Raw genomic sequence first — 16219 nt, forward strand, 5'->3', positions numbered from 1 at the left:
TACTGAGAACACATAATAAAGCTTTTTTGAAAAGTCGTGATAGACGTTTCATAGTCCTTCATTAGTATTTTATCTCTCCCATAATAGAAAGGTCACAAATCCTTATGTGCTTGACATTAAAAAACAACAACAAGTCTTTTAAGCAGGTGTGAATTTCATTCACATTTTTCCATATCACTTGGAAGCAACTGCTGCAGGCTCGCTGTCATTGTGTCCAGTTGATAAGGGCATATCGTCCGTTTTGACCAGTGAATCATATTTTCGAAACTCGTTACATTTTGAAGATGGAAGCAAATTTATATCATATTAACCACTGAGAAAAGTTATTTTGTTGCCCAACTAAGTGTTCTAGTGCAAGTTTTGCGATCAGTAGGCTAGAGTCGCTCCAGAATGTTGAGCAAACGAACATTAAAAGTTACATTAAAACTGTAACTTTTTATATTTTGCTATTATTTTCATTATGTAATACAAAAATTCTTCCACATTCACATAGAAATGACGGCTTTGGCAGGTTTTGTTCTATTATTGGCAAGGGGGGTTGTTATTACTTGCTAGGCTCAAATTTGGCCTTAACATTGTGTACATATTATATGATATTGTGGCGAAATTTCATAAAATTTGTTGGACAAAAACCCCCTGCCAATAATAGAACAAAACCTGCCAAAGCCGTCTTTCCCCCTAGTATGATTTTACAAATATATAAAGGTTCCAACTGATTTTTACCCTTAGTTAGCTATAGTTTCCTGGAAATCAAAGGGGGCGTTTTGGCCAGTTGGGGCGTATTATACCGTCTTACCCTACTTTGGATAGGGCTGACAGATAAAGCCGATAAACAAATCATTCCTACATATATGGATTCTATAATAATTCTCAATTTCAATTGTTTTGGATGTATCCAAAAAATGCTTTTGAATATTCTTTTGGACATTGTAAAAAAATTACAATGAACATTCTCAAAAACATATTCGGAAAATCTTTTAACATCTTTCTTCGAAATTTCTTTCTTTTTCAAATTAGTACTGATATGATTTCAAGTTTTCATGAGAATCCTTCTCATAATCTTAAATTCCTCAAATTTGTTATAGAACACTTCCACGAATTCATTTGAAAGAAGTTTTAAATTGAATTCTTTTAATTTATGATTAATTTTTTGAAAAGTTCCACTGGAAATCCTTTTGAATTTCCAAGGGAAACACGTTTGCATTAACTTGAGACAATATTTGGATTTCCACAAGAATTACTATTGAATTTTAATTTTTTTTTTCAAATTTTGAACAGAACACTTTGGAAATTTTGGGAAATTCCTTGAAACTAAGACTGCTGGACGAAGATCATTTCTCAAAGCTTGTTCTATAACTGTCCTCAACAAGGAAATTATCAGACATAAGATTATTTAATCTAATCCAATCTTATAATAATATAAAAAACCTGATTAATCCACCTAGCGGTGATGGAACCTTTCTCGTGTGTTATAGAAATAGTATTTTGGCCATAACTTTCGAGCCCATAGTCAGATCTGGCCAATTTTCAATAGGAAACAATGGGACAGGAATGCAACTTGTTGAAAGCAAATCTGTTAAGGATAAGTTCCTGAAAAAAGAGTGACACTTTTACCACATTTTTTTGTGGGTGCGCACAGACATACACACACATACACACAGACATCACCTCAATTCGTCGAACTGAATCGATCGGTATATAACACTATGGGTCTCCGGGCATTCTATTAAAAGTTTGTTTTTGGAGCGATCATATAGCCTTCACATATACTTAGTATACGAGAAAGGCAAAAATCTAACTAAATTCTAAAATTTAAATCTAATTTCAGCTCTAAACTAAACTTTTGAATCACATTTATCAGCGGTTCTCAACCTGGGGTACATGTACCTTCGCTGGCCCCAGGAGGTTCCTCGGGCAAAAATGCGTAATGGCGGATGATACACATGCGCAAACCCGAGCGGTTAGTTTTCGGGAAAACAGTCATCACAATTTGAAAAATAAAACACTTGAACAATTCTGATGTGACTTGCTAACTCCAAGTCCAAAATCCGACCCTCTTCTTTATTTACAAAAACGTTATTTATAACTACTGGCTATTGTTTACAATTTTTCTCTCATTTTCAATAATGTTGCAGAATGTTGCATGCTACCTACATTTACTCTCATGCGACATTCTGCTCCGAGAGCATTCGTACTCTCTAAATAAACAATTATTTAACAATTGAGTCAGCTACTATTTCTAGGCCAGCTTATTCGCCAAGTTTTGCTTATACTTAAATATCCGTTGTTTATTTTCAACAGCGGTTGCTATTTGATAAACATAAATGGACAGGTTCCAACCTGTCCAATCTTTCCTTTTGTTCGTTTATATGACATACTTTAATAATAGAAGAAAAATGATGATTATTGCATGGCGTTTAGGGTCGCTACATCTCTTCCAACCCACTGAGCTTGAAATTAGAATTGTAAATTATCATTTCAAGTGGATAGTTGATGGTTTCGTTTCAAAACTTTAGGGTTCTCCTGAAGCTATAGTTCAAACATATTCATGAAATATTCAAAAGTTGTCCTCTGATCATTAAAAAATACAAATTTTCAAAGATATATGAAATTCCTTGATACTATTTTCGTGCAATTTTCTGATTCCTCAAATTAATTTTGCTATAACTTTTTTGTAATATTTGCGCCTAATCCCTCTACACATATACTTCATCGAGAGTGTCTTACCTGATGATGCCTCGCTTCTTCATAATATTTCGTGTAGATCACTTGGTCGGTTTCAGATTCCGAGTGCAGGGTATACTCCTGGTCTGTTGCTTGGTTGTTTGAACTTGTAACGTAATATTGGGTCTCCGTGGTAAAGTTTTTGATATATGATGTCTATCGTTTGCTGGGTGCGTAAAATTTGATCGTACCGTTCACTAGTAATGATTTGACGTGCCATCTCCGAATGTATATGTATATGTTGCTTTCCTCTGGTTGTAGTTCATAAATTTGCTGCTTGCCTTATAGCAAAAATGTGTAGCTATTATAGTGTATCTCCAATAGTTTTCAGTGATTCGCCGTTGATACGTACATAAGTTGTGGTGAATTGCCGTGTATACGCTGCTCAGTTTTGTTGTGAGACATTCGCATCTTTTGTTGTGTGATGCAAATTAGTTGTTATTGATAAAATTTTGATCGTTCGATATTTCGCCTTGGGTTGATCCTCTTCATAACTTGTCTTCTATCGTGGGAGTTTAGTCTTCATGGTTTTCCTGTTTCTGCTTATCTCGGAGTTATTGTGTTATTCCGCCTGGTTAAATCTTCTTTCATATCGCCTTGTTAATTCACCTTTTCCTGATGTTCCTCCGAAAATTTCTACTCCAGATGTTCCTCCAAAGATTTCGTCCCGTTGAATCCGTCTTGATACCCCCACACTCTTTATCTTCAACCTTCCGTATGACCTGTCGTTCTGGTGATACCAATTAACTCTGGTATGTATTTCTCGATGCACTGTTGTCTTCCTTCGCCATCGGATGTTCTGTTCGTCTTCGCTGAATGTTCTCTCGCCCGTGAATGTCTCTCGAGTAAGTTATTGTGCACATTTACATTTGGAAAATAATTGTGAACTATTTTACTGTCTTTTACTACTCTACACTGTTTTTGTTTTTGTTTTGTTTTTTTTTTTTTTGATTACCGGATAATGATTACATTTTCAATGCTATGTTACTATTTTTTATGAATTTGATTCTACTTATTGGGCCTTGCCTCCTTTAAAATTGATCGTTCGATAATAAAAAAAATAATTGATTGTATTATTTCATCTGATTATGTTATTCTCGCTGAATTATCCCCCGTGAAAAAAAAAATAGTTGAAGCAAAGAATGTATTCTGCAGGTTTTTGTACAGATATAACTAAAGATAATATAATTTTCTGCAAAATACTTTCTGCCACATATTCCATATTATACCTTATTGATTTTTTGTTTAGGTTGGCCTTGATGGTTAATTGCTGCAACTGCTCCCCTCCACCGTTTCTGGCTTTTGGCGTGTTTCTGAAATGAGACTTAGACCTCGTGTTTAGTTTATATTTCACATTTAGGCGATAATTTAACAAAAAGCATATTTGAACAAAAAGCAAAATTCTCAGATTTTTTTTTATTGTTAATTTAACAGTAACCCAGCTTGTTTGTAATACCTCGATAATTATAATAATATCAACCATTTCCGAATTCTCTTTCTTTTCACTAGTCTTACTATAGTAATTTAAAAAATGTTATTTAGTATAATCATGATTACCTTCCCATTTATTTGTTTAACCTTTTTTTTTTTTAAATTTCAATTGTCTAATGCCCTTTTTTTCAATTTGATATTGATTTTCCCTAGATTTCACTTAGATTCGCTCCACTTTGAATTTTTTTTTATCCCCATTTTAACCACATTGTCTCTTCTCACATATTTCATGATTTTCGTTTTGATCATTTTCTCAGTCACTATTTGTTACATATTTAATCAATCATTCATACAACAAGTTCCATATTCACACATTCCGAGGACGTCTCCTCTTGTCCATTCAAATAACTGTTCACCTTCATACTATCAAGCACTCAAACAAAATGTTTCATTTGTTGTCATACTCTGTCACATATTCCTTCTTTATGATATGTTTAATACAAGCGATACCATCGCGCAAATCTTTCTCGGTACCCAAAACTAGTTTCTCATACTCATATTAATTAGTTTTAAAAAAATCACTTTCATATATCGTTCTTCTGGAATCATATTTTTACATTTCCGTTATACTTACAAACTTTACGAATTTCCATCAATTATAATTTATTCAGCTTTTTCCATATTACGTATATATTTTTTTAACTTTACTTGTTGTCTTCTCATACCTGTATTCTACTTCTAGTTCCTCATATTTCCCTTTTTTTTTTTAGCATATGTCTTTCATATAATAATTTTGATATTTATATTACCTGATTTATCTTCAAGTTGATCTCATATTCTTACATATATTATTATCTGTTTCATTCTGGATGGCCATCCATTATCTTTTTAAAATGCTTTCTCACTTATCATCAGTTGTAAATACGTTTGTAATAAATCATTCTGTTTAAATTACTGTTTTATCTTTTCATTTTAATTTTTCTCGCAACGAATCAATTAAACTTTTCATAGAAATTCTTTTTCCATACCATTTTGTATTTCAGCTATTCAACGATATATATTTTATATCCCATTACATGTTGCCTTTTTATTTTCCATCATTATCCCTCTTTCATATTTTCCCATAGTTGTTCTGTTTTAGACCCCAGCAGGTTACCCATTTTCATCCGTATTGGATTTATCATTCTCTTTTTTTTTGTGTTCTCCCATAGTGCCCCTGTTTTAGACCCCAGCGGGTGTCCCATTTATATTCTCGATCGTGTTAATGTTTTGTATTTTCCCATAATTTTCCCCATAGCTCTTACAAGCTTTAATAGAAGTAATAGTTGATTCGTGTTACACAGCATTCCGGCAATGCTGTTGTTATACTTGTAAATGTAGGTTCGTTAAATTTAAATATTAATGCGTTGACTATACTGTTTATGCTAGTTACCTTCTTCATCCGTTGTATTAAAACATATAATATACGCCTTAAAAATGTAAACGTATAGATCATTCCATTCTTTGTACTTATTTTAGTTGAATTTATTGACTATTTTGTATACTATTTAAATGAATGTTTTTTTTTTCATCATGCTAGCTAATATTTTAGTTTGTCTCCAATTATAATAGTTATGCGCTTAACTAGATTTCATATTGTTTTAAATTTATTATATTTATATTCATTTGCTAAATCGTACTTATTGATTGTATATATAACTTGTATAATGTAAATTAAAATGTAAAGATATCAAAAATAGTCTAAGTCAATATATTATGTACAGAACTTAAATCAATACTTATTCTAACTAAGTTTAAAACTTATTTTAACTAACTATGTTCTATCTATTTACATTACTTATGCTAATCTTTATAATGATAATCCTTAAGCCTACTATGTAGACTCACCATGCTCGATACTAAGCTTTACTTTTCAGTCGTTGTATTTCTTTAGTCTGTTATTATGCACTTTTCAAGTCTTTTCCTGTTTTTGATTATTGTAGTTTGTGCACTTGGAAGACTAACTACTTCATATGGACCTCTCCATAAAGATTGCAATTTCTGTCCTGTACCTGTGGGGTTGGCTTTCACTAAAACCATATCTCCCACATTGGTTGCCAATCTTTAGCTGTTTTGTCGAAATATTCCTTCCGTTTCTCCTTCGATACTATCAAGTTTTCTCTAGCCGTGTCGTGAATATATTTTAGAGTGACTTTCAATTCGTTGGAATAGTCTCCATAGGTAAATTCCATATCTCTCATTCTGTATATTGAATTAGGAATTCTTGCTTTTCTGCCATAGAGTAATTCAAAGGCGTGAAACCAGTCGATGAATTAATTGTAATTCCGTGCAATTGTTCATGAATGTTGTTTTCTACAAGGCTGCAATCCAGTTTTTGATCTAAATTTTCGAAGCCATAAATTTCCTCGGATGGTTCATCTACCATAGCCTCTGATGTAAAAACTTCTCCCATTTTTCTGTTAAGTTTGGCAAGGTCGTCATTCACAATAGTATTCGCAAAGTATTCTTCTTCGTCTGTGTATATATCATCTGGACCTGGTTCCTCTGGTTCTTCTTCATCTTCATCAACATGTTTCTTTAAACTGTCTTGGTCTTCAATATCCCTTAAGACGTAGTCTATTATGTTCCATCGTATTCGATTATTTTCCATATATGGCTTCTTAGCCTCTGCATTAGTTTTGAAAATTCCAATTTTAAAATTATCTTCGATGGCATGAACGTGTTTTTTGATAAAATTCGCTCCAATTATTGCTGGGACGGTTAGATTTTTAACCACATAAAATTTTGTGGGAAATATTTTGTCTCCAATCTTCAAATGTATCCAAATAGATCCTATTGATAAAATCGAATTTTTAGTCACTCCTTGAACTGTCATTTGATCTTTCGTATTAATGGATTTTGCCCTACTCTGATTGCTCTTTTGGCGCTGATTATATTCATTTGAGCCCCAGTGTCTAAAAGATATTTTGTTAATTCGTTTGGATTTTCAAGTGTGGCAAGTTCCAAACAGAATCGATGATCGTAGGTAAATTCTATGGGGTGTCTAATACCTTCATTTTTCATTTCGTCTAATTCCTGGTTTTCTTGAACCTTAAGCGAATAATTGTCTTCGAGTTGGTTGGTTTGTTCCTGTTTGTCATAATTATTCTCTGCAAAACAATTTAAATCCGTATGTTGTTTCATATAAGTATCCTTAGGAAAATGATCTGTATCAATAGTTTGATTATTTGTTCGACATCTTTTGTCAATAATATGTTCAGCTTCTTTAAATGCAAAATCTTCGTTATCTGTTGTCTCTGTTTGACAAGCCATGTCACTAAATAATACGTAATTCCGATTACTTGTGTTTCCTTCACTGATTTTTCCAGCTAATGAGTTGACGCCATTTATTCTCCTTTTTGATTTATTTTTAGTAGAGTTCACAAAAATATCTGGTTTGCGCAAAATGATATACGCAAATTGCTGATCAATATATAATGTATGTTGCTTAAGAAATTCTGCTCCTATAATTCCCGGTACACATAATTCTTTTATTAAATGGAATTTAATTTTATATTGCGAATTCCCCATTATCATATTTATTTCTACTGATCCTAATGTTAACGTTTGCGTTGAATTGAATCCAGTCATATTCAATTTGTCGGACAAATTTACTTCAGTTTGCCCCATATTAGCAGCTACGTCCCATCTCATTAAGTTACAACAAGCACCAGTATCTATCAAAAACTTCATTTTACGATTGGGATTGCCCATTGCTTTGAGGGCCAATAAAAATTGATTATCGCTCGTGCGTATAATTGGCACCCTTTCATGTGCCGGAATACAAATATTAAGCTTGTGCATACCTGTAGAGGAGTTTTCTTCCATCTTATTTGAATGTGCATTAATGGGATTTTCCCTATAAACTTTAAATTTATTGTTATTATTATCCACATTATTATATTTAGCAATATTAGTGTTATAGCGTCTAATTGGTTTATTATCTATTTGTCGGGGTGTTCGGACGCAATATTCGAAACCCCCATTGATCAGTTTTTTTGTTTCGTGTTAGATGTAGTCCTTTGAACATATGCGTGTGAAAAATCATTTTGACATTCTCCACCATTCAAGTGTTTTCTATGTCCCTCGTTAGAGATTTGATTGAGATTGTCTTCCATAGCCTTGTTCAATATTTCCACTCTTACGTTGATCTCTTCAATTTCATTTCTATCGTCCCACTCGTTTTTTAACCAGGTGAGTAACTCTGGAAATGATTTTTCTCTCTGGAATATTCCTGCATGGGCTAGATCCTTGTTTCGAAGTCCCCTAAGAAATGTTTTCGCAAAGATGATAACCCAAACGACCCTTCATTTTCTATCCATTTATACAATTCTTCGCCTCTCGCTTTATATTCATCAAACGATTCGTTTGGTTTCTGTAAAAGTGTTTCAATATCTTTCATGAGAGCGCTAATGCTTTTCTGAAACTTAAATTCTCGTTGTAAATTAGCTTTCACTTCTGTCCAAGTAGGGGCAATTAAATTCGAAATTCTTCGAAGAGCCTTACCTTTCAATTTCATCCATATAACATTCAAAAGCGGAGTTTGATCGTGTCCTTCTAACTGAGATGCAAATAATTCCAATTGTAAAATGAATGGTTCCAGCTCTTCTGGATTTCCATCATATACGGGTATACATTGAGTGCTGTTATTTGTGAAAACTCCATTTTACCTTCCGTTTTGTACCGAACTTTTACCAAAGTATTTAATCAAGAATCAATTAATTGTGACATTGAGGTGTTAAATTGAATAAACTTGTTTGTAAGAACACAAATCCTGCGAACGCATATTGCTGGCAATTACTGTACTGCTGTTGCATACATTATTTCATTCAAATCAAAAGCTCCCGTACGTAGACGTGTAATCATATCCAATGCATTGCATTGGAAACGCGCCCATTACCGTGCGCCTATCTGCTCGTCCGCGGTTTGGACGACTAATTGCCGACGCATCAAAATGTACTCAGTCCGTTCGCGGGTCGTTCGTTCAGTTTATTCGCGGGTCGTATTGAAAAAAGTGCCGAGAGAGTTACCGAAAAAAAGTGTGCCATCCAGTGTCCAGTGTAGAACATCGTCGTGGAAGGTAAATATATAGTGATAATTAATTTATTGTAGGTGAACGTATGTGAATGCCATGGGTATCTTAATTTTAGTTTTCACCGGAAAATCCATCAAGACGTCTTCGAGTTATGCGAAAACGAACACAGACCGTTTAATCGTGGACAAATTCTAGTGCTTTACCGCAGTGTTTCCTGTTGTGCGGTAACCAAGTATCGGTGATAGGTGAGTAAACACCTCTGTATCGTGTAAATAATTTCACCTTTCAATTTTAGTCCTGGACTTAATACCAATTTTTAATCGGATACTCTGGGCTTGGCATCTATTGAGTGTGAGTATTTAGTAGTAAATAATTTGTTGAGGATACTTGTATTATGGTATTTATAAATAAAAATGTTTTATTTATTACATGTAAATGCTTCGAAAAGCCCGAAATTCATGTACTCACTATACCACATTTTTTTTACTGCTCCGATGCTCCAGGGAATTTAATTAATTTGTCCGAGTTTTTTGTTCATTATGGCTGATTTTTTTGTCCTTGTTCGCACATTTAAAGTTTTTATTCTGATGTGCACAATCATAGTTTTCTTCACTTTTTACACATTTTGGATGTGAATTTCATTTCACTAAGTGTCTTTTGAACTTTTTCACTTTGAAATTCAACCATCTTCTCGATTTTTTTATAACTACTAGACTGTTCGAAACGGCGTTTCCATTGCCAAATTTTAGCGGTTACCGCTGTCACCAATTGCACGAGCTCGAGCGGTTAGTTTTCGGGAAAACAGTCATCACAATTTGAAAAATAAAACACTTGAACAATTCTGATGTGACTTGCTAACTCCAAGTCCAAAATCCGACCCTCTTCTTTATTTACAAAAACGTTATTTATAACTACTGGCTATTGTTTACAATTTTTCTCTCATTTTCAATAATGTTGCAGAATGTTGCATGCTACCTACATTTACTCTCATGCGACATTCTGCTCCGAGAGCATTCGTACTCTCTAAATAAACAATTATTTAACAATTGAGTCAGCTACTATTTCTAGGCCAGCTTATTCGCCAAGTTTTGCTTATACTTAAATATCCGTTGTTTATTTTCAACAGCGGTTGCTATTTGATAAACATAAATGGACAGGTTCCAACCTGTCCAATCTTTCCTTTTGTTCGTTTATATGACATACTTTAATAATAGAAGAAAAATGATGATTATTGCATGGCGTTTAGGGTCGCTACACATATAAAATATACTTATTGATATACTTTTGATAATTGTATAATTTTTAATTCTGAAACTTTGTATTGTATCTAATATGCATGGCGATCAGTATATCGAAGCCTATTCAATTCTACCCAACCTTACAGTGTATGTAGAACTGTGCGACAAAAGATCAAAAGAACAAAACGCCGAGTTACTAAAATCTAACTCTAAAGGTTCGGCAGCCTCCATAGGGTAAGGAACCCAGAAATCACCATCACCCCAGTTTTCGAACACTTTAATAAAGTTTTTAAAAAACGCCCACCTATTTTGAAATCTTCATTTCTCGAAAATTAGTTGTTGAGAACAGTTAAAGTTTTTCCATACAATTATCAAACAATTATGAAAAAACATGAACTTAAACTGTTTCAAACAACTAGTTTTATAGACATGAAGATTTCAAAGTAGGTAGGCAAAAACTGGGGTGAGGGCAATTTGTGGGTGTCCTACCCTGTCAGAGGCATGAAGGCTTTTTCCGAAAAAGCTCAGTAGCATCAATGCAAGGTGGCTTGGAAGCCTCTTTATAAGCATTTTGTAACCTTTTTTAAAAGTAGCTCGTAATAAAAGCAGCTTAGAAGCCTCCTTTCAAGAGGCTCGGAAGCCTCCTTTCAAGAGGCTCGGAAGCCTCCTTTCAAGAGGCTCGGAAGCCTCCTTTCAAGAGGCTCGGAAGCCTCCTTTCAAGAGGCTCGGAAGCCTCCTTTCAAGAGGCTCGGAAGCCTCCTTTCAAGAGGCCTGAGCCTCCTTTCAAGAGGCTCAGCGCCTCCTTTCAAGAGGCTCAGAGCCTCCTTTCAAGAGGCTCAGAAGCCTCCTTTCAAGAGGCTCGGAAGCCTCCTTTCAAGAGGCTCAGAAGCCTCCTTTCAAGAGGCTCAGAGCCTCCTTTCAAGAGGCTCAGAAGCCTCCTTTCAAGAGGCTCGGAAGCCTCCTTTCAAGAGGCTCAGAAGCCTCCTTTCAAGAGGCCTCAGAAGCCTCCTTTCAAGAGGCCTCAGAAGCCTCCTTTCAAGAGGCTCAGAAGCCTCCTTTCAAGAGGCTCAGGCCTCCTTTCAAGTGGCTCAGAAGCATCCTTTCAAGAGGCTCAGGCCTCCTTTCAAGAGGCTCAGAAGCCTCCTTTCAAGAGGCTCAGAAGCCTCCTTTCACGAGGCTCAGGCCTCCTTTCACGAGGCTCAGAAGCCTCCTTTCAAGAGGCTCAGGCCTTCTTTCAAGAGGCTCAGGCCTCCTTTCAAGAGGCCTCAAGCCTCCTTCAAGAGGCTCAAGCCTCCTTTCAAGAGGCTCAGGCCTCCTTTCAAGAGGCTCAGCCTTCTTTCAAGAGGCCTCAGAAGCCTTCTTTCAAGAGGCTCAGGCCTTCTTTCAAGAGGCTCAGGCCTCTTTCAAGAGGCTCAGGCCTCCTTCAAGAGGCTCAGGAAGCCTCCTTTCAAGAGGCTCAGAAGCCTCCTTCAAGAGGCTCGAAGCCTCCTTCAAGAGGCCTCAGCCTCCTTTCAAGAGGCTCAGAGCCTCCTTTCAAGAGGCCTCGGAAGCCTCCTTTCAAGAGGCCTCGAAGCCTCCTTTCAAGAAGCTCGGAAGCCTCCTTTCAAGAGGCTCAGTGGCCTCCTTTCAAGAGGCTCAGAAGCCTCCTTTCAAGAGGCTTAGAAGCCTCCTTTCGAGAGGCTCAGAAGCCTCTTTTTAAGAGGGTCGGAAGCTTGCTTTCTAGAGGTTCGGAAGCCTCCTTTCTAGAGGCTCGGAAGCCTTCTTTGTAGAGGCTAGGACGGCTCCTTTCTAGAGGCTCGGACGCCTCCTTTCAATCCTTTTTATGAGGCTTTAATTTCCACTCAGAAAAATTTCAAACAACTTTTTGGATTGCCTACATCCCGATCAGTTTTTCATATATCTCATGAGTTACGCTTACTTTCATTTACAGAGAAAAAAATAGAGGGTACCTAAATGAATATAAAAGTTCAAAGGGGTATCTCTCATGAAAAACGTTGAGAGACGCTGACATATATGAACCTTCTTGTTGCTTAAAATTTACATTAAATTGACCCAAACTGTTAGAAATATGGAAATAAACAATCGAGAATATTGTGAAAGCAATGTGAACAATGTTGGGATATTTCAAAGACCTCAGCAATTACTGACAAGGACTTTAAGACTTCGTATAAACTTTTTATATTTCAAAGAAAATAACAATATTTGAGGAAAAAACTTTCTTTTAAATTAATATTGAATCCTCACTCCAGGTGAAATTCGGAAACACAAAAACAGCCTGCGGTACAACGTAGAGAATTTTAGTTAATTTTATAAAATCTAATAAAATCTAATCTAACTAGAGGATTTGGAAGTGAATAGTTAGGCTTTCTAAGTTCATCAATGAATTATATGGAATTTTGAAAAGTAATCTTAGATCACGAAATCAATGCTGAATTTTCCAATAAAACGAACCAACGAAAAGTTATTAGATGAATAAAAAACACACAAATAAATTTCCAATATTATAATTTGAATGAACGACTTTCAAGGTAGCATTTAGTATTAGATTGAAAAACATAAGTCAAAAGTCAAAGGTCTCACTCTACAATGTTTATCGAATCCGAGGATATTTCTGAAACAAATTTATTCTATAAAAATCACAAAAATACCACATATTCCTCAAACTGCAAATCGGACTTTCAGATAAACCCTAAGCACAGACAAACAGACATAACACTCGTCAAATTTCCATCGTTCACTGATCAATTCAAATAATCATTAGTTGGCCAATCGATCACTCGTAGCACGCGCATCGTTTTTGCTCGAGTTTGACGTTTGCTCACTACCGCCATCTGGTTCGTGATTTACCCAACTAACTGAAATCAACAGATGTCGTTAGTGTTTGAACGACGATGAATTTGATGAGTAAATGTTCAACTAGTTATGTCTGTTTGTCTGTGCCCTAAGTTTAACAAATAAACAACAGAACAATAGAATAACGGTTACAATGTAAGTTTTGAAAAGATTGAAATAAATTCAGAAATGAAAAAAGCATATACAAATCCCATAAGGAGTATTGCAATGTAAAAAAGTTGTTTTTTATGGGAATAAGAGTACCAACTAAATTTTATGTTAAAACGTTAATACCAGTAATAGAAATGAAATTGATCATACAGAAGAGATAACAATTATGCTTTTAGCAAAACGTGTATTTTTTTATAACGATCAAAATTGTAGAACATTTATAAAATTGTGGAAATCGATAGAGAAAGTTATAAGAATAAAAGTGATTTTCATTGTGTTTGTATTGAAAAATCAGTTTTGACAATTAAAATTCAGAGTTAGACCTGTAATGTCTACAGCAAAGTTTTTTTTTTCTTATGACTGTCTCCACAACATTGCCAAACAAATTGAATTTTTAAATTCGTTATCGAAAAAATCAATTTTATTTCCCCCTTCTAGGAGAATTAATCACAAAATAGAAACATAAAAAAATCAAGAATATTTAGTGAAATCACTTTGCTGAAGACCGTATAGGTGTAAAATGCTTTTCTATACGCCAAAATATTTGCGGTTAGGTTTTTCCCTAAAAGGAAGCAGTGTGCAGCGGTCTTTACAGTTTGGTATATTGACACGGTTTCGCCACAGTAGGTATTACATAAAGCGAACTTTACGCTGAACTGATTCAGTACGAGAAATATTCTTCTGGTAGTGAGGTGCCCAACAAAGCGAAAATCATCACTTCTATGTGAGGGCTGCCTATCCAATTCTGTTTTTTCACACTTGTATACAAGTTTGATGGGGTCTCCAATAGCCTTAGCGAGTTTGATTCTCGGTCCGGTCTAGGATGCTTTCGGGTTGGAATTTCTAATTAGATGTAGGAAACGAGCTTTATAGTTCATTTCCAATTCTAGCAGATTACTAATAGAATACTCAAGTTGAAGGTATATAAATAAAAATGGAAATGGTATGGAATGGCTAGAACATGAGAAATAAAAAGAAAGAAAATGGGACGGACCTGGGATTGAACCCATGACCTGCTGCATATGACGCAGTAGCAGTGGCCATATGACTACCAAGCCCGCTTTGATAATTGAGGAAATGCTAATAGAAAGTTGAAAAGCAGGTCAAGTTCCACTTGGTATGTAGAGCCATTAAAGAAGAAGAAGAAGAAGAAGAAGAATAAGAAGAAGAAGAAGAAGAAAAAGAAGAAGAAGGAGAAGAAGAAGATACAAGTTTGATAAATTTTTTATCATGGCTTGGTTTGATTCGGAAAAGTTGTTGCCTTTCCTCTATCGTTGTTCGTTATCTATTGAGCGCGATTTCTGCAAAACCTGGTTTTGAGGCAAATAGAAATTTGTAAAGTGTACAAATGGACCCGGGGTCCCAGGACGTGACAATGTGTCCATAAACTTTCAAAACCTTATCTGCAGGGCTTATCTTTTTCCGTAGCCAACTAAAAATCGTTCAATTCCCTGCGAGAACCAGGCGGCAGGGAACATTCCCGGATATGTCCAATGTTTCAAAAAGGTCTCAAAAAACATCTTGCTGGGCTTAGGTGCTAATTGAAATTCATCTATTTCTCTGAGGAAACCAGTTTTCGGGGAACACTTTCGGACCACTTTCAGTGCGAACAAAAAAAAAATAATTTTTTTTCTGCTAGTCTCATTTTCAAAATTGTGAAGTTTGATTCGTCGCAAGATTGTTTTCGGAGCTAATCAAAATTTGTCAACTTCTGTGTGGAAACCAGGATCCCGGGAACATTTCCGCCCTTGGCCAATGTATCCAAAACTTCTCAAAAAATCATCTATTCACCTTATCTTTTAAAATCCCGAAGATTGATTGCAAAATGGGTTTCGGATCTAATTGAAATTTTTCCACTTCCCTGAGGGAACCCGGGAATACTTCCGGACGTGGTCAATGCATCCAAACCGCTTAAAAACTCATGTATTGAGTTTATTTTTAAAAATCATGAAGTTTGATATGTCGCAAAATGGTTTTCGGAGTTAATCGAAAACCGTCCACTTCCATGAGGGAACCAGGTTTCTGGAACATCCGGAACAATGTCATGGTAATCGAATTGTATGAAAACTAACTTCTGATGCTGATAATAATTGACCACGTTTGCATTAATATTCTGGGCACATTTCGCTCATTTATCAATAGTTTTAAGAAATATTACCCGTTTTTGACTGCTCCTGTCCCAGGAGTCCTCCCCCTCCCCCCTTAGTAAATCCGGACGGATTGGCACCATGGTCAAATTAAGTCATGTAATAAACTAGACATAATGACGCTTCTTCCCTGAAAATTTCATGGCAATTGGACATAAAATGAGCCCACACGGGTTATTTTAATTTTGATTTCTAGATCAGACCAAAACGGGTACAAATTCCTTGCTATTCGAAAAATGAAACCCGTATATGGGAGGCTCTAGAGACTATAGAAAAAAACATGTTCATTAAACGTCAGCTTAGTGTCTAATACTACACCTAGATCCTTGACAACAGTATCTCCTATATTATATGGTTGATACAATATTGTCAAAAGAAATTGCTGCGTGTTCACGAGAAAAAGAAATGAAAGAGAATTTCTAGTCAGTGAATAGATCCAACTGCGATGTCAATCTTGTACAACGTTAGTCGTCAGCAAATAATAGGTTTAATGACTTGAGTAGCAAGTTAGTGTTGTTCAGGTTATCTATAAAAATTAACGGACCAAGATTGCTGTCTTGGGGAACTCAAGAAATCACAGGTAAAACCCATGAAAAACAGTC

General features: G+C 35.4%; 1 protein-coding gene and 1 long non-coding RNA gene across 4 annotated transcripts in view; both read left to right on the forward strand.

Annotated features, from left to right (window-relative positions):
- LOC134212084 (aquaporin AQPAe.a) overlaps positions 1-16219 on the forward strand; it is a 241859-nt gene that overhangs the window by 112258 nt on the left and 113382 nt on the right. The window lies entirely within an intron of this gene.
- On the forward strand, positions 8899-9611 carry LOC134216181 (uncharacterized). Its single transcript, XR_009980537.1, has 3 exons — positions 8899-9274; positions 9345-9474; positions 9525-9611. It is a non-coding gene; the product is annotated as an uncharacterized LOC134216181 (long non-coding RNA).

The sequence above is a fragment of the Armigeres subalbatus genome, chromosome 2 (assembly GCF_024139115.2).
Source record: "Armigeres subalbatus isolate Guangzhou_Male chromosome 2, GZ_Asu_2, whole genome shotgun sequence".
Classification (NCBI taxonomy): domain Eukaryota; kingdom Metazoa; phylum Arthropoda; class Insecta; order Diptera; family Culicidae; genus Armigeres; species Armigeres subalbatus.